The following is a 13,207-nucleotide window of genomic DNA, read 5'->3' as shown; positions in this document are numbered from 1 at the left end:
GTAGAATGTAGGAAATGGATGGAAAGAATAAAAGACGGCAGCAGAAATGGGCCTTGTACTGCACATAAATGTATTAAATGCTCAATGGGCAACCATTAAACACCCGCCGTGTCTGAGCTAGATCCTGATTGCTCAGAAGGGCAGGCAGGGGAACAGTTATTCTCCGAAGCATTGATTTCAATAATGTGTGTTAAGGTAAAGAGTCTCCAAACGAAGTCACTTATGCTAAGCCCCGTATCACCAAACCGAGACTTAATTACAGGTTCAGCTCTCCCAGAAATGGAATCTTAAACCAGTCAATCAGAAGTTGCCTGGTCAGAATGTAAAACAGTTGGCTGGTGGGAAGCAGCAGCATGGCACAGGGAGATCAGCTCGGTGCTTTGCCAGGACTTAGAAGGGTGGGATAGGGAGGATGGGAGGGAGGCTCAAGAGGGAGGGGATATGGGGATGTATGTGTGCATATGACTGATTCCCTTTGTTGTGCAACAGAAACTAACACAGTATTGTGAAGCAATTATACTCTGATAAAGATCTTTTAAAAAAAAAAAAAGAAATTGCCTGGTCAGCCTTAGTTAAGTAACATGCCTGATAGATCCCTGCCCTCCCCTGTAAGGAAATGATCTTGCAATAACCAATCCACTTTTTGCCTAGTACAACTTCCTTGTTCCTGCTCCCTTCTGTTCACAAAATCTCATGCCTTGGATAGCTCTTCCGAGCTCCTCTCTGTCTGCTAGATTGGATACTGCTTGATTCATGATTTATCGGGTTGAATTTTGTTTTTTAACAATGGATATCAAGAAGAAGATGAAAGACTCTTAGACTTGGAAACTACAAGATAGTAAGACCTTGAGATTCAAGAGGGGTGGGAAAAGCAGGGCATCTTTTCATCATACTGCTAGTGCAGACAGCCTCTTATTAGGTTGTTAGAACCTGTACCAACTTCTAACGAGATCTGAGACCACCATCTCCTTTTAAATGTAAGGTCTACTCCAAAAGGACATTTTTTGATGACTCTGGGAAAATGGGGTGAGCATGCAAATTTGGGGTAAGGATTGAAGGAATAAAATCTCCAAACCCCAGTTTAGATTTGCAATCCAGCTGAAACTCTTCAGTCCCCCAGGGCTTACCGTTAAAAGAACAAAAAAGTTATTTGTAAGAAACAGCGACCTAGATTTGCATTTGAATGTGGTGCCAATCAATGCTTACTAGCGGGAATACAATGTGCACCGTTAGCAGGAAGGTAGCTTTGGCAACTGCTCATTAGTTTCCTAGATTCAAATAAGTAACTAACAGGTGATCCGGATGCTCTCATATCTGATGAGATCCAATAGCATCTACGATTTCCCACTTTTCTCCCCAGGGCAAGGCAACGTTTTGCAGGAATAATTGTATTCTCCTTTCCCTCCTTTCTCACTCACACACGCCTCCAGGCTCCTCTGTACTCCCAGGGCCATAAGATGTCAAAGCTTGGAAGGACTGTAGGCATTTCTTGGTCAGGACATTACTTATGAGGAAATTGTAGTCCCAAGAGGGTAGTAACAAACTGGTCATCTGAGAAGTCAGGAAAGAATCTGTTTATTACACACACTCCCTTTCTTCATTGAAAGGAAGGACACTCCATGGGTTGAAGGAAGAATGGAAACACACAATGGGGCCACCACTTTGCAGAAGATCCCTGGATGAGGCTTGCAAAGGAGAGCAGACCTCTCTGCCTGAAGGACTGGAGAACTGGGGCCAGGCACAACTTTTTTGTGTGTTTGTTTTTTTTGTGGTACGCAGGCCTCTCACTGTCGTGGCCTCTCCTGTTGCAGAGCACAGGCTCCGGACGCTTAGGTTCAGCGGCCATGGCTCACGGGCCTAGCCGCTCCGCGGCATGTGGGATCCTCCCGGACCGAGGCATGAACCCGTGTCCCCTGCATAGGCAGGCGGACTCTCAACCACTGCGCCACCAGGGAAGCCCCAGGCACAGCTTTTGTCCCGAAGAAATGTAAGCCCCTTTTGGCAGGAAAGAGTTCTCTGCAGGAGGTCCCCTTGTCCTGTCACTAACCTGAAACCAGGCACCCCCATGCTCTACTCATCTCTGGCCCTAGCACACCTTTCACATCTTTTGACCACACACTACCTTGCCCAATCGGTTGGTTCTTTCTGTATATCAAAGAAGTAGAAATGAAGAATAAGTAATTAAGTGATGACCAGATCTCTTCCCTAGCTCCCCCTTCAGTAATCTTGGGAACAAACTGTGTGAACAAGATAGCATCTAAAAAAATTGTGGCAGGAAGGGGGACCCCTTCCAGGGCCCAAGAGTGGGCTGTTGTCTAACACTCAGTAATGAACTGTCCGAGGAGACACACGTGCTGACAAAGCAAGAGACCTGATTGGGAAGGGGCGCCCGGGAGGAGAGCAGCAGGTAAGGGAACCTGGGAGAACTGCTCTGCCACGTGACTCGTGGTCTCGGGTTTTATGGTAATGGGCTTAATTTCCCGGGTGGTCTCTGGCCAATCATTCTGACTCAGGGTCCTCCCTGGTGCCATGCGCATCGCTCAGCCAAGATGGATTCCAGGGAGAAGGATTCTGGGAGGTTGGCAGGACATAGACTGGCATCTCCTCTCTCCTTTTGACCTTACCCAAATTCTTACAGTTCTGGTAGCTTGTTAGTTCCGCGTTCCTTACCAGGACCTCCTCCTGTAAGATAACTCACGCAAGTGGTTACTATCGGGCCTCACCAAGATAGGCAGTTTCAGTCAGTGGTTCCCGTAACAAAATCACAAGAAGTTGACAAGCCTGCACACAGTGGGGGATGGCGATGACTCTGACCCCCTATCTCCATGATTAACTGAGATGACCTCCCTTTTTCCTTTTAAAAGCTTTCAAGGCTGAGCACAATCCACGGAGATAGTTTTTGGGGACGCTAAGTCCACCATCTCCCCAGACTACTGGCATTCTGATTAAAAGTAACTTTCCTTTCCACCAACTTTCCTCTCTCTCTCTGACTCTCTGGTTTTTGAGCCGTGAGCACCTGGACCTGATTGGGTAACAGAAATGTGCTGAGAGATTAACCAGGTCACAGGGGCTCACTGTAAAGGAAAACTTCCTAGGCCTAACTCTGCTGTGGGCGTTAAGGGAGCCCCTAGGACAACAGCTGGCACATAGGAGCTAAACAGCACAGTGGTTGCAAGCGCAAGTGTCAGAATTACATGGACTTACGTTCAAGTTCCAGCCTTCCCACCAGTCTCCTAGGGCGATTCTTGGGCACGTTCATGTTTGAGAACAGCTGAGCCGGCCTGTCCTGTTCTGATAATTCATGCTGGACCCTAGGAGATTGTATTTGAGGAGGGAGGAGGATGAATCCCAAGGTGAAGCCCACTCCTGTGAGCAGAGCATAATGAAAATTTAGTTTTTCCTAGAAAACAAGCGTTTCCTCTTCCTTTTTTGTAATAGAACTTCCTTTTTTTTTGTTTTCTATTTTTCAGCTACCATCTGTCCTCCATGTGATCTTGCTCTTCAGGGTAAGTGGTCTCTGCTCCCAGGAAGTGGCATAATTGGTCTAAACAAACCATATTTTCGTATCCCCTTTGTTTAATGATGGGCTTAGGCATGGGGACATGAGGTGATTCTGGCCAATGAGACACAAGTGGAGCCTGTGCTGGGGCTTCTGGCAGAGGTTTTCCTTGTTGATTGAGAGGACACAAAGAGGGAAGAAACAATCCCTCTACTGACTCTGGATACTGTTGTGAGAAAGTACCACCTGGAGCTTGGGCAGCCATCTTGTGGTCATGAGGAGGCTGCCAGGTCAAGGGTGGCAGAAAAGAACAGCAGAAGGAAGCTGGGATTTACTGATATAACAGAGCTGCTGAATCAACCAACTCTGAAGCCATCATTTTATTATGTGAGATAATAACATTTCCTCAAAGTCTAAAGACAGATGCATTGGTAGGTTCTGTTTCTTGCAGCTGAAAGTTCTCTAAAAAGAGAGATGGAGATGTACACTCTGGAGGCCTGAGAAAGGAAACACTGATGAAGGGAAGAACCTGAGGCCAGAACAGCAAGTCTAGGAACTAGACTGTATCTCTAAGGAGAGTGGTGAGGAGTGGCCTGACCTTTGCCACAGCCTAGTGGCTAAAATCGAGGACTCTGGAATGAGTGCCTGAGTTCAAAGTACAAGTCCGTCACTTAACTAACTATGTCACCTTGGGCAAGTTACTTAACCTCAGTTTTCTCATCTATAAAACAGGATCATAATAGTACTATATAATATGATTTGAGAAGGTTAAATTAGTAACCTGAAGTACCAGGCAGTACCTAGCCCATGGTAAGTACTACATAAGTATTAACTATGAGGTGAGTAATATTTAGCAATCAGTTTTCCTTTACATGTTGTAATTCCCCTTTGTAAAAAAAATAAACTCTTTATTTTGAGATAATTATAGGTTTATATGCAGTTGTAAGTAAAAATACAGAGAGATCCCATGTACCATGTACCCTATTTCTCCCAATGGTAACATTTTGTAACACTCTTGTCCAAAATCACAATCAGAATCTTGACATAACTACAGTGAGGATACAGAATATTCCCATCACAACAAGGATTTCTCTTGTGCCATTTTATAGCCACACCCACTTTCTCCTACCTTCACCCCCTCCTTAATCCCTAGCAACCACTAATCTGTTCTCCATTTCTTTGATTTTGTCATTTTAAGAATGTTACATAAATGGAATCATATAGGATGTAACCTTTTGGGTTTGGCTTTTTTTTTGCACTCAGCCTAGTTCTCTGGAGATTTATACCAGTTGTTGTGTGTATCAATAGTTTGTTCCTTTTTACTGCTGAATGGTATTCTATGGTGTGGATATTCCATGGTTTGTTTAGCCATTTATCCAGTGAAGGACATTTGGGTTGTTTCCAGTTTGCGGCTATCACAAATAAAGCTGCTGTAAACGTTCATGGAGAGATGTTTGTATGAACATAAATTTTCATTTCTCTGGGATGAATGCCCAAGACCACGACTGCTGGGGTTGTATAGCAGTTGCATTTTTAGTTTTTTAAAGAAACTGACAAATTGTTTTCCAGAATGGCTATAACATTTTACATTCTCACTAGTGACGTAGGTTTCTTTGCATCCTTGCCAACATCTGGTATTGTCATTATTTTTTATTTTCGTTATTTTGATAGGTGTGAGGTGATAGCTTACCATGGTTTTAGTTGGCATTTCTCTCTTTCCATGTGCTTGTTTGCCATCTGTATCTCCTCTTCAGTAAAATGTCTCTTCATATCTTTTGCCCATTTTCTAACTGGATTGTTTGTGGGTTTAGTTGTTGTTGTTGTTGAGTTTTGAGAGTTCTTTATGTATTTTAGATACTAACCTTTTGTTGGATGTGTATTTGCAAATATTTTCTCTCAGTCTATAGTCTGTCTTTACATCCTCTTGACAAGGTCTTGAGATCTTACTCAAATATTTCGGTGGAAGATGAGAAGACAGGAGGGCGCTGGAGCTTGGGTGTTGGATAGTAAGCATTTAATAAATGATATGTTTTTATAATAATGAATGTGAGCTAGGAATGCGGGGTGGAAAGGGAGAGTGGAGTGAAAGAAGGCATTTGAGTCCCCCCACCCTGGCCCTCATGACCCAGAATTGGGAATTATCCCTAGTGAAAGCTCCCATATGAGAGGGTTAAGGGAAACTACCCCTGGGAGAACCATCTCCTAGCAACAGCCAAGAAGATGGGAAAAGGTGGCAGGGGGCTGAGGCAGGACCTAAACTCTGCAGGATTAGGAAAACCCCCAAGAGAAGAGCCGGCTGTTCCCCTCGCCACTCAACAATAAGGACATTTACCATCTCAAATAAGAAGAATTATGGAAGTAGACAGCTCTGGGTCTGTTCAGAGAAGACAGACCATCGAGACTATCAAGGTTGCTTGGCCAGTTGCCGAGTGTTAAGGTGGAAAATTGAACATGGGAACATGGACTCTGTTTCTCGTATTCACTCAATACAGGCGTTCCCAGATCAAAGAAAGACAGGAGAGACTGGAACATTTGGAAAGGAAAACTTAAAAGTTTAAAAAGGGCTGGTGGAACTAGAGGGAAGAAGGAAATGTTAGGAAAGATATAGCAACTTGAAAGATCATCATTGCAAATTTGAAAATGTAGCTTTTTTTTTTTTTTTTTTTTCAGTATGTGGGCTTCTCACTGTTGTGGCCTCTCCCGCTGCGGAGCACAGGCTCCAGACGCGCAGGCTCAGCGGCCATGGCTCACAGGCCCAGCCGCTCCGCGGCATGTGGGATCTTCCCGGACCGGGGCACGAACCCGTGTCCCCTGCATCGGCAGGCAGACTCTCAACCACTGCGCCACCAGGGAAGCCTGAAAATGTAGCTTTGAAGCCAAATCCAGCCTCTGTAGCCTGACACCGAATTAAATCTTGGAGACAGAGTTTTGGGTGAAGTAGAAAAGAATAGCTTCATTGCTTTGCCAGGTAAAGGGGGCCACAGCGGGCTAGTGCCCTCAAAACTATGTGTCCTGACCTGGAGGGGCCAGTGAGGAGATTTATAGTAATGGTTCCAAGAGGGTGTGGTCAGCTTGTGGATATTCTTCTGATTGGTTGGACAGTTAACTTCTCCCACCTGGTGGTGGTTTCCATATCTGCAAAACAACTCAAGGATACTGTTGTGTGTATCCCTGCCCCCCCCCCCCTTTTTTTTTAAAGCTACATCATGAGCCGTGTGGGATCTTAGTTTCCCGACCAGGGATCAAACTCATGCCCCCTGCATTGGGAGTCCGGAGACTTAACTACTGGACTGCCAGGGAAGTCCATGTGTATCCCTTGATGGGGAACCAGGACCTTGCCCCAAGGCTGCACTATTGTTTCTTGACTGTTCCTACCTTGTCTTACATCCCCCCCTTCCCTAATTAACAACTGCTTGAACCTGCCTGCTGGAACTCATGGAGGCTTGAATGAAGCCTATTTCCTGTAATCAAAGAAATGGGGGACACAGAAAGGCTTTTGTGCCCAGGAGTTCCACAGGGTCCTGCTCGGTATCAGCTTCTCAGTGATGATGTTGGAGCTGGTTCTCTCTCTCTGGAAAATGAGGATTTCTGTAAAGTGGGGAGGGTGATAATTTGCCTGGATATGAAATCCTTCTAAAGGGGAAATAAGATCACTTAAATGTCATTTAATCTCTCAGTCTCTTTTTACTTCCAATGATTTTATTCCCCTTGTTGTAAAAATAGGGCATGTTCCTTAAAAAACAAAAAAAAAACAAAAAAAAACTATTAACAAAAAAAAAGAAGGATTAAAAGAAATACTCATAATCCTGCTACACTGGCAAAGCTACTCTTGTATATTGGTTACATGATTTTACATTATTTTGTTTAAATGCTACAAAGTTTGAAATTTGTATCCTGCTTTTAATTTTTCCCTTTCCATTACATTGTGAATAGTTTTCCTTGTTATTATGGACTTCTGGTCAATGTAATTTTTAATGCTGCTTAATAATAAATCAAGTAGCTGAACGGTAATTTCCTGAATAAATCTTTCCCATTAGTTGGACAGTTTAGCTTGTTTCCAGTTTTTGTCTATTAAATGGACGCTTTGGTGAAAACTGCAATGAGAATACCCATAGTCAGTCACCATTCAGCGAGCACTTACCGGGCCAAATGGTTTACAATCCACATTTATTTGATCCTCACAACAACACAACCAGGCAGAAGCCACTGTGGTTTATTCCACCTTTTTATTATTAAATTATAAAAACAAAATAAAGCAAGTCAAGCAGAACTAAAGGGACCTAATGGGAAGGTTCAACCCCTCCTCCCCTTGCCCTCCAAGCTCATCAGTCCCCCTTCCCAGAGATAACACTGGTGTATTTCTTATGCATCCTTCCAGAAATTTTCTGTTCACCTCCAAACACACAAATCATGGCATATATTTTACTCTGAAACTTCCTATTTGTCTGAGCAAACTATCTCAAACGTCTTTCTATGTTTAGATATATTGATCTATGAGACAGACACAGTTATTTTTACTTTACACTTGGAGAAATTGAGGCCTAGGAGGTGAAGAAACATGTTTTTATGGGTTGAACTGTGTAATCCCCCCAAAAGATATGGTGAAGTCCTACCCCGGGACCTCAGAATGTGACCTCATTTGGAAGTAGGGTCATTGCTAATGTGATTAGTTAAGATGAGGCCATACAGGAGTAGGGAGAGCACTAATCCAACGTGACTGGTATCCTTATAGAAAGGAGACATGTGGACACAGGCATTTGCAGAAGGAAAATTAAACGCAGAGACACAGGAAGGCCACCATGTGAAGATGGAGAATTGCGGTGATGTACCTACAAGCCGAGGAACACCGAAGAAACTGGAAAACCATTAGAAAGGAGGAAGAAGCCGGACTGCCCTAACGGTCCAGTGGTTAAGACTCTGCACTTCCACTGCAGGGTGCACGGGTTCAATATTTGGTCTGGGGAGCTAAGATCCCACACGCCACGTGGCAAAAAAAAAAAAAAATTAGGAAGAAGCAAATAAGGATTTCTACAGACCTCATGATTTCAAGCTTGTAGCCTGGAGAACTGTGAGACGACACATTTATGTATGTATGTATTTTTATAAAGCCATCAGTTTGTTACAGCAGCCCTAGGAAACGAATACACAGCTCAAAGCTTCAAAACTAGCATGTGGCAGGGCTGGAATGTGAACTCAGGGAGGTGTGACCCCAAGGCTAATAGCATGTTCTGTGTTTTTGAGCACACACCTATATGGTACTTAGCCAGTGCCAGGCTCTGTTCTAAGCATTTCACATGGATTACCCTGCAGTAGGCATCTTCCAACCCCAATGTGGTTCAGTCATTCCCTCCTTGAGGTGATCTGGCGGCTTCCATCAGGGGACAGGCCAGCACCTTTGTGTTCAGAAAGGAAAAGAACACAGAAGTCAGGTCCGTCTGCCCAGATTGCTTATAAACTCAGTCCACCAAAGCAAGGTTCGCATCAAAAGAAGGGGAGTGATTGGCCAAGAAGAGTGGGTGCAAAAAAACTTGGGGATTCTCTGGGTGGGGAGAGAACAAGGCCCCTGGGGGCACAGGCAGTCTGGTCTCTAAGTAGTTCTGTCAAGGGATATAGGGGACATATTATCTATTTTTCCTCCAAAAGGATCCTGAGTCCATTCTCACTGAGCAACATTCTGATGCATAGACAGGTTAACGTTTGTGTGATAGGCGCCAGGTCTGGGGATTGTGGTGCAACAGATCCCCTTTCTCTGCAGCTGTCTTGGCAGCCATGTCTATACCACACGACCCCTAACACCCCTGGACCCATGTGGAGCTGGAGGAATTCGGCACATTCTTGCTGCTCTGGCTCAGAAGCTGTCCGGGCTGTTGACCCTGCTGAGCCCTGGTTGTTCAGTCCTTCCTTGGATTCTGTAGAACACCCCGGTATCCAGCCAGCACCCTTTTCTTGTTGCAAGTCCTCACTCCTTTTAAAGCTCTAGTCAGAGCTAGTTTCTATATTTGCAAAAGCACAAAAGCAAAAACCTGAATTCGTGTGAATTAGGATGGCTTCTGTGGATCGAAAAAATAAAGGATTAAATGTATTACTTAAAATCATAAAGGCAAGAAAAAGATAGAAATAATAGAGTCACAAGAACAACTAAGCACCTAGAAAAGAACCTACTGTGTTTAGATTCTTAATACATATTTCTTGACTGACTGTAGGAATTCACTGAAAATACTATCACACAAAAACTGGGAAGCAGGAAAGGAGAATGAAGCTGAGCTAAATTTCACTTCTTTCTTAGCAACGGAGATAACGTAGTAGCTTCCAGTCGGTAATTTAAGACATACAGGTATAATTATATTATTTAGAATTATAGCGTTAAAACAAGAAAATGTTATTTCAGGAGTGGGAGAGTGTTTGTTTTTCAGCATCTTTCTAAACACCGTGTATTCTCAACCTTCTGTCTGTTTTGCTGAGGGATACAAGTCTGTTTGCAAAAGGTCCAGGCTGGGGGCAAGCGGCCCTGAAATCCGGACGCGCCCAGTCCCCCGTCACTAGACGCATCTTCCCAGAAGGGGGCGCCATTTTCTAACTTGCGCAGAGGCACTTACCGGCTGGCGTCTACCTCGTGTTTGCCAGTTCGACAGAGGAAAATGGTATCTCATTATTGTTTTAATTTGCATTCCCTTAATTGTGTGTGAGATCGAATGTTTTCTCCTATGTTTATACGCCATTTGTATTTCCTTTTCTGTGAATTGCCTTTTCATGTCCTAAACCCTAATGGAAATTCTTTCTCCTCCGTGCAGTACTTTCTTTTTCTTATCTGATCACACTATTACTCAGCTGCTTCCTCTAGTTTATTTTTGGCACACTCGAGCTGCTCTAAGTTCTCCTTTCCTCTTCCTCATGCTCCCCTACTGCCCTCTTCCTCCTGTTTGAACGTGTAGATGCCTCCTAGCACTCATGCTTTGTCTTCTGCCCCTGAGAGGTGAATCAGACACAACAGTGATAGCAACGACCTTCTATCGGTGTAAAACATAAAGTCACCATCTTCTTCTCCAGTTCTTTTTTTTTTTTCCCAGTTCCTTTTATTCCTGAAAACTTTTCTCTCCCTTCTAGATCTTCTGCAAACCCTCTACACTCTCCTATGGGCTTGGATTTTTGGAGCAAAGCCAAGAAATCTTGGCGGTGTTCTGCTTTTTGGACCTGCCATGAACCTCCTCTGGGCCAAGGACTTTCAAAGCTGGCTTTCTTCCTGCTTGGGTGCAGGAAAGACAGTGGGGAGAGGGAAAGTGTAGAAAAATCTGTAAATGAAAGCAAAATATCATTCCACCATGTTTTTATAAACAGAAACAGTTATGCAAGAACCTGAACCCAATACTTGTTAGTGGTTAACTTAGGGGACGGGAACGTCTTTCTTTGTAGAAAAAAATTTTTTTTTAACTAGGCTTATGAGAGTTTATTTTCTTTTCCTCCTCTCCAGCATTTCCAACCTCTTAGTAGTTTTCATTGAAATATTTTATAGAAAAAAATAATAAAATGGTAACAGTCAAAGAATAACAAAGCGTATATAATGAAAATGAAGTTTCTCTTTTATCTGAATTCCTGGGAGCAATTACTATTCTCACTTTCTTATGTAAGTTTTCAGACTTGTTCTGTGTATAGTCTGTCTGTCTGTCTGTATCTCTCTGTCTCTGATCTCTTTCTTTCTCTCTTCATCCTTGACTCTTTTTCCACTAGTGGGTGTATCACAGACAGACTTTCATGCCCCCACCAGAATATCTTGGAAGTTGTTTAGTATCAGAGCCCATAAAAATCCACCTCATTAAAAAAATGGCTTTGTAGTATTCTTATATGGGAGTTCTGTAATATAGCGAACTCTTTTCCCATTAATTGGGAAAGATTATTTCCCATTTTTTGCTACTACAAACAAGGACCGAAAAAATAACCTTGAGCAAACATCTTAGATTTGAGAGTATGTCTAGGATAAATTCCTCAAACTAGAGTTCCTGGGTCAAAGGTTTCCCCCACATTTAAAATTTTTGATAGTTATCTAATAATTTCCTTTCAAAGAATTTGTACCAACATGTGCTCACACCAACAATGTGTGAAAGTGTCTGTGTTTACACTTCCTTTTTTAAAAAATTAATTAATTAATTAATTAAATTTTGGCTGCATTGGGTCTTCGTTGCTGCGCGGGCTTTCTCTAGTTGCAGCGAGTGGGGGCTACTCTTCGTTGCGGTGCGTGGACTTCTCATTGCAGTGGCTTCTCTTGTTGCAAAGCACAGCCTCTAGGCGCACGGGATTCAGTAGTTGTGGCTCGTGGGCTCTAGAGCGCATGCTCAGTAGTTGTGGTGCAGGGCTTAGTTGCTCTGCGGCACGTGGGATCTTCCCGGACCAGGGCACGAACCCGTGTCCCCTGCATCGGCAGGCGGACTCTCAACAACTGCGCCACCAGGGAAGCCCCTCATATTAATTCTTAAAAGGTCTTTTTATAATAGAAAATTAGCCCACACTCTGTTATATATATTGTGAATATTTTTCCTAATTTGCAGTTTGTCTTTTGATTTTGTTTAGTATATGTATTTTTTTTTGCCCCATGGAAATGAAAATTTTTTACCTATTAAAATTTACCAGTCTTTTCTCTTATCACTTCTCAGGTTGTGTCTTTCTTAAAAAGGTCTTCCCTTGTCCAATTTTTAGAAAGGTATAACCATCCAAGACTGTACCAGGAAGAAATGGAAAATATGAACAGACCAATCACAAGTAATGAAATTGAAACTGGTCTAAAATCTTCCAACAAACAAAAGTTCAGGACCAGATGGCTTCACAGGTGAATTCTATCAAACATTTAAAGAAGAGCTAACACCCATCCTTCTCAAACTCTTCCAAAAAATTGCAGAGGAAGGAACACTCCCAAACTCATTCTATGAGGCTACCATCACGCTGATACCAAAACCAGACAAAGATACTACAAAAAAAGAAAATTACAGACCAATAACACTGATGAATATAGATGCAAAATCCTCAGCAAAATACAGACAACAAACAGAATCCAACAGCACATTAAAAGGATCATACACCATGAACAAGTGGGATTTATCACAGGGATGCAAGGATTCTTCAATATACGCAAATCAATCAATGTGATACACGATATTAACAAACTGAAGAACGAAAACCATATGATCGTCTCAATAGATACAGAAAAAGCTTTTGACAAAATTCAACACCCATTTATGGTAAAAACTCTCCAGAAAGTGGGCATAGAGGGAACCTAGCTCAACATAATAAAGGCCATATGTGACAAACCTACAGCAAACATCATTCTCAATGGTGAAAAAGTGAAAGCATTTCCTCTAAGATCAGGAACAAGACAAGGATATCCACTCTCACCACTATTATTCAACATAGTTTTGGAAGTCCTAGCCATGGCAATCAGAGAAGAAAAAGAAATAAAAGGAATACAAATTGGAAAAGCAGTAAAACTGTCACTGTTCACAGATGACATACTATACATAGAGAATCCTAAAGATGCCACCAGAGAACTACTAGAGCTAATCAATGAATTTGGTAAAGTTGCAGGATACAAAATTAATGCACAGAAATCTCTTGCACTCCTATACACTAATGATGAAAAATCTGAAAGAGAAAGAGGCTTGGAGAGGAAGCTAGATCAAGAGAATTGGGAAATGCTCACAATGGTAGATTAGAATAAAGAGG

This window comes from Phocoena phocoena, chromosome 15 (assembly GCF_963924675.1).
Source record: "Phocoena phocoena chromosome 15, mPhoPho1.1, whole genome shotgun sequence".
NCBI classification, from domain to species: domain Eukaryota; kingdom Metazoa; phylum Chordata; class Mammalia; order Artiodactyla; family Phocoenidae; genus Phocoena; species Phocoena phocoena.
The sequence above is the reverse complement of the archived record's forward strand: the minus strand, read 5'-3'. Positions refer to the sequence as shown.